Source organism: Schistocerca piceifrons, chromosome 5 (genome assembly GCF_021461385.2).
Source record: "Schistocerca piceifrons isolate TAMUIC-IGC-003096 chromosome 5, iqSchPice1.1, whole genome shotgun sequence".
Classification (NCBI taxonomy): Eukaryota; Metazoa; Arthropoda; class Insecta; order Orthoptera; family Acrididae; genus Schistocerca; species Schistocerca piceifrons.
In genome coordinates this window covers 605,878,737-605,884,736 of record NC_060142.1, presented here as the reverse complement: position 1 = coordinate 605,884,736, position 6,000 = coordinate 605,878,737, and the positions used below count along the sequence as shown (strand labels likewise).

The window sequence follows — 6,000 nt, the reverse complement described above, 5'->3', positions numbered from 1 at the left end:
CAGTTGGTTGGATCGCGTCTGGACCTCAGTCCGGACCTGCAATTTGGGGAGTGGCAATGTGGCACTAGGGCAGTCGGGTTGGAGCAGCAGTGAGGTCTGCATTGACAGTGCCCGCCCGACCGTTGCCGCCGCACATCACCGGAGCCGTGCCACGGTCTTGGTGGATCGTCGGTCAGTTGTCCTACTTGACGACGCGTTTGCGCTCCCCGATTGTTCGTGAGTCGTGTGTGTGTGTGTATGTGTGTGTGTGTGTGTGTGTGTGTGTGTGTGTGTGTGTGTGCCTCGACTCCCAATTTGTCTTCGTGTGTCCTTAGGTACTGTTGGATATCGTTCTGGTTTTCGTGCAAGTGTTTGTCAGGTTGTATGTGTAGTTGGTGTGTTTTCGTTTGACAAGTTATTTAAATGTTGTCGGCATACCGGCTCTGAGAGTTCGGTCGTCTCATCGCGCGACGTGTAACGGGTTCTCCTAGTGCTTTTGGGCTCCTTAAGTTGCTATCGTGTGGAACTTGGGTCGGTCGTTTCCTGGTGCCGGATGTCGTTTAGCCAGTGGTCGTGTTTCCTCTGGATGGTTGGGTCCGAGCGAATATTTCCGCCGTGATGTGTCTGGAAGTGAGTGGGAGACGCACCAGCAGTACAGTCGCGACGGAGCAGCAGCCGCGGACGGGCCAGTGGGCAGTCGGGCGGTTGCTGCGGGCCAGGTAACATATCTCCTCGCGGTGCAGTGGCTCGGTCCGCCACCGTTGCCTGCGCAGTGTCGGAGCGTGTGTGGAGCTGTCCCATCGCTAAGAGATTCGTGGTTCACCGACCCAGGACGTCAAAGTTGGGTGGTGGTTTCAACTACCCAAGCCACGTCTGTTCATGTTTTGGTGGTTCGCTTCGGTGCTGTTGGGGAGGCTTTCTGGTGAGCAACACCGTGTGGTTCTAATGCTGAGATTTAGCAGCCATGCGGTGCAATTAACTCTTTTGGTCGACTACGATTTGAGTGCACCAGTGGAATTTTCTGTCTTGTGGCCGTTAGTGTTCTGGTTACCTGTCCTGGCCACTAACGTAATTTCAGGCAGCGTTCTTTCCTCACCTGTTGACGCTGTCCAACATGGTGTGTAACTTTGACAGCTAATACGTACTCCATTGTGGATTATCACGTTTGTAACATTGCTGGTTGGGGTACTCATGTACTGATTGACGGGAAGCAGTTTGTTGTGTCGGTCAGTCCGTGGCAGACTCATGGTTGGGTTCGAGGGATGAAGTATAGTTGGGCTCACCACCTGTCTCATCTAAGTGAACGAGGGCAGACCGACGTCCCTGGAGGCCTTCTGAGTGCCACCGGAGTTTTATCTGTTGTCAGCTGTATTAAATTTTAGCCTTATGGTTATTGTTCGTTTCTTAATATTTTGCAAATTCATTTTCAAATTTATCCTTCAAGCTTCAACACTGCGGCCTTCTGCCTTTAAAGATTATGGTAATATATTTTGAAGTTTGATTGTAGCCCTCAGCCATTGGTATTGCATCTTGTATAAGTTATTTCTTTACATTATTTTATTGCTATATTAATTGGATTTTTATCTTGTTGATTTTTAAGATTTCTTGTTGTTAAACACGATGGCCTTCTGCCTTTTAGGGTCTATGGTAATATACTCTGAAGTCCTGAAATTTAGTTGTGGCCCTCAGCCATTTGTATTGCACCTTGTATATGTTGCCTTTTTGGTTTTAAATGATTTTATTGCTATCGCAATTAATTTTTTTTAAAGATTTCTTGTTGGCCTTCTGCCTTTAAAGTTCTATGGTAATACGTAATTATTTTATGTCCTGCACTCGAAAAATGAAATAAATAACTAAAATTCAAAAATTTTGGAAATTGATTGTGGCCCTCAGCCATTTCTATTGCACTTTGCATATGTTGTTTTTTAATTATTTTGTTGATACCTTAATTGGATTTTTTATCTCCTTAAGATTTGTTTGTTGGAGGCCTTCAGCCGTGAAAGAGTTGCAGATACTGACTTCAACAGCGAGTTTAGCGGGTGTACCAACGATGTTCGCCGAAAGCGGAAGAATACCAATGCATGTGTATCACATTCAGCGTGAGCTGCACTTTCTCCCCTCGGTCACTACCCTTGGCAGTCAGTCGGGAAGTCCCCTCGCCGTCGCAGAGCCTTAGTTCGCGACGGCGCCGCCGCGGCGCTGCCCTCCGGCCCGCCGGCGGCCGCGACTGCGAGTGAGCCGCACTGCGCGCCAGTGGGCGACGGAACGCCGCGGCGGTCGGTCGGTGATCTGCGTGTGCTGCGGGAAGCGTGCGCGTCGGGCGCTAGACACGCGCGCCGGTCTTCCGAAGTTCCTGGAGTTAGCCGAACGGTGTTCGCGCACACGCTCCGTGCGCGAGGCGAACGTGTAGACTGTCAACAGAATACCGCACTTCGTACTAACGGCACACAATATTTACTGGTATGCTGTGTCTGATATTCAGCTTAAGTATTTAACCGGAAATAGATGATACCACTTAGTGTTGATTCGTTTCGGCCCTTGTCCCCTTTGAATAACCAGGTCAACTTGTGCTGCTAGATTAAGTCGACATTATTTCCATCTAATTTTGCAGTGGTAATCCCAAATAAAAATTATGTCTTCGTGGTTCCTTTGGAATCGTGGGCTGCCATCCCAAAAAGTATTAAATCGCACACTTTTCAGTGACAGATTTTAGTTTTTATAGAAATCCGCGATGAGTATTCAATATTTTGACGTATAGTAGACTGCTGAGCCTCTAGAGGCTGAATTGCATCACGCTTCTTATTAATAATTATTGTCTTCTTAATGGAGGCGGCTTCTGTGTTGTTTCCTGTTAATATTTTATTGAAATTTTGTTTTAAACTGGGGAGCTTAAGAAAAGTCTTTTTCCTTCCTGGCAGGCCGCCGTGGCCGAGCGGTTCTAGGCGCTCCAGTCTGGAACCGCGTGACCGCTACGGTCGCAGGTTCGAATCCTACCTCGGGCATGGATGTGTGTGATGTCCTTAGGTTAGTTAAGTTTAATTAGTTCTAAGCTCTAGGCTAGTGATGACCTCGGAAGTTAAGTCCCATAGTGCTCAGAGCTATTTGAACCATTTTTTTCTCCATCCTGTGGTATTTTAAGACTGCGCGACACTTACTTTTTCAGACGCAGTCTCCATAATAAAACACTTTCGATGATTGCGCTTCAACATAACTACTATTCTCTGAGAGAAAAATACTCTGGTTTACAATTATTACTCTGAAATTATATATCTGTGTATTGATCAGGAAACGACAAACAATCGGTAAAGATTGGAGGAAATGATAGTGTACAAGTAAACGCAAAGCGTTAATGTTACTGGAGATGAGCTCAAAAAATGGGAATGGGAATAATTACAAATATACGAGTATGTCATTTACGGCTTTATGGGTAACTCATAATCCTTACGCCGGCCAGAGTGGCCGAGCGGTTCTAGGCGCTACAGTCAGGAACCGCGAGACCGCTACGGTCGAAGGTTCGAATCCTGCCGCTGTCATGGATGTGTGTGATGTCCTTAGGTTAGTTAGGTTTAAGTAGTTCTAAGTTCTAGGGGACTGATGACCTCGGATGTTAGCACTACGGTCTGGAACCGAGCGACCGCTATGGTCGCAGGTTCGTATCCTGCCTCGGGCATGGATGTGTGTTATGTCCTTAAGTTAGTTAGGTTTAATTAGTTCTAAGTTCTAGGCGACTGATGACCTCAGAAGTTAAGTCCCATAGTGCTCAGAGCCATAATTCCAAGGTGATACTCTTCCCGATTTATGACCCTCTGGTTACGTAAAAACAGTAATAATTATATGATCATTCCCTTCACTTAATTATAACTCTGCCATTGTTGTACCGCACTGGGATATATTTAAAAGAAGGTTCTAACATGGAAGCTTTTGTCACTACTAATAGTGGATGACGTACGATGTGTATAAGCTGGAAGTGGAGGTGGTAAGCAAGTGATATTCTATATTATGATCTCTGCTGCTCCGCTGTGTACTAGGTGGAAAATAGTGAAAGTCTAACCTGTTTCATTCTTTAAGCTTTGTGTATGTTATGCAATTTACCGAGGTGCGATCCTCATCAAACATGCCAATTATAATCATTTTTGTACCTTTTTGTCCCAGAGGAATAGAAGAAGCTCTTTAGCTTCTCACAATATCAGTTGTTTTTTTAAGAAATGTTACAGAAATATATATTTTAGTGGTTCTTTTACGTAAAATTGTTACTGAAGTGTGTAATATAGATTCCCACTGTAACCTTACTTTCCTGTTACTATAGATATCCATAACAAGGTATGGAAGTGCACATTCATTTTAGCAGTTGACAAAAAATGTCACAGTGACAAATAGAATAACTATTCTCGGACATTAAATAAGTGTTCAATTAGGGGTCAATTTGTTTTTGTAGGTGCCTATTCCGCGACTTCATTTGGAAATTTCATGATTATTTAGGTAAAATCATTTGGCTCTGGGAATGAGTGGGATAATTTAAGGGCTTCAAAATTGGACCAAACTGTACAAACATTCCGAGAAAAGTTGAACAGATTACCACTTTTTTTTTAATGATGGTCGCCGACGGTCCCGTGCGAGACGCAGTAGCCTAAATGAGCGTGGAAGATTGCTTTGTAGATTTATACCATTCTCTGCCTTTGTTGCGTATAAATTGCCGGCTACATCCGTTCTGTTCTGCTCTTTGCAGGCCGCGGTTTCCTGCTCTAGCGAGAGACAAAGCAGGTGGTCGCTTGCCAGTCGCCGCGCAGCTGCTGAGTGGGCCAAGCTGCGCTCATTTCCGCCTCAAGAGCGGCGGCTCCAGCGGGGGAAGACAACTATTCCTCCGTCTGCCAGAGGCTTTCTGGCGGCCGAGGTTCACTTGCGGGCGGCCCCACTGGCAGCGTCCTGTCTTCTGACATGTCCAGCTCAAACTTTCCGCACGAGACACTTCCTGTGAACGTACTGCTGGGACCACTAAGTCACTAAACAGTTTCCTACCATACTTCCAGTGTGTTTACGCGAGTGAAACGAATACCGAAGTCATAGCTAATCCTCCAAGGTGAAGGGAAGTGACAGACATAGCGTAGGCATACAATATGTAGTTCTTAGCAAACGTCGTGTTTCCATTCCCGTGGCTGTTGAAAACCTCTTTTCCAACATCTCGCAAAGTATCAGGAAAAGCTAATGAAAGGGAAGTACAAGAAATTTGCTACTTCATATTTCACGTAACAGTGACGGAAAAATGCGGATTGACCTGTGTCGCATTTAAATGTTGGACTTGGAATTCCGCGACGTGCGTTCGTCTTACAGGAAGGGCTTCCAGTTTTAACTGAACAGAAAGAACAGAGGAATTATAGAGGAGACTCTCGTGGGTTAACATAAACGTACACTGGAGGAAGGGCCCAAGGATTACGGCGACGGCAATGGACGAAGTAAGTCACGTTCGTCTCGACTGACCAGCCCATCGACAACGGCAGACTATGGTGGCGGCCACAGTTGGAGGAATGACCCTCGTTGCCTGCGCAGCCATCTTCGTGCAACTCGCCTCCATGTCTTCAGTAGCTCTACAAAGTGAGTACCTGTTACAAATAGGTGGAAAGTGCCACTTACGTAATTTAAACATAGGCACGTAAGGGGTATTGAAATGCGATTCCGGTCGGAGAAAGAATATTATTTATGTCTTCCTTAATTTGCTAGTAACCTATTTACTTGTTGAGATGTAACAACAGAAAAGTGACGGTCTCCATGTTATTCTACCAAAAAAGAAACAGGTCTGAAGTATAGGGAAACGTGGTAACCATTAATCTAACGTAAAAGCTATAGATGCTTTGCAGTTTGACAGTACAGAATATTACTGATGTGGTAATATCACATAACATCGTTTAATGATAACCTTGTCGGGTACGTAACGGTGACACTCCGATATAGTAGCATATACCAATTCTTGTATTTTTGTTTGAAGTTAAGACTTAATTCTTTCTGTGATAAGTCTGGTTTATATTT

At 45.1% G+C, this 6,000-nt stretch overlaps 1 long non-coding RNA gene across 1 annotated transcript in view; it reads left to right on the top strand.

The window, feature by feature from the left end:
* Positions 1-2,252: 2,252 nt before the first annotated feature.
* The window catches only part of LOC124798670, a 296,490-nt gene continuing 292,742 nt past the window's right edge, over positions 2,253-6,000 (top strand). Inside the window, exons 1-2 of the long non-coding RNA XR_007016969.1 lie at positions 2,253-2,439; positions 4,706-5,568. This is a non-coding gene — a long non-coding RNA (uncharacterized LOC124798670). The remainder of the gene's footprint in view (positions 2,440-4,705; positions 5,569-6,000) is intronic.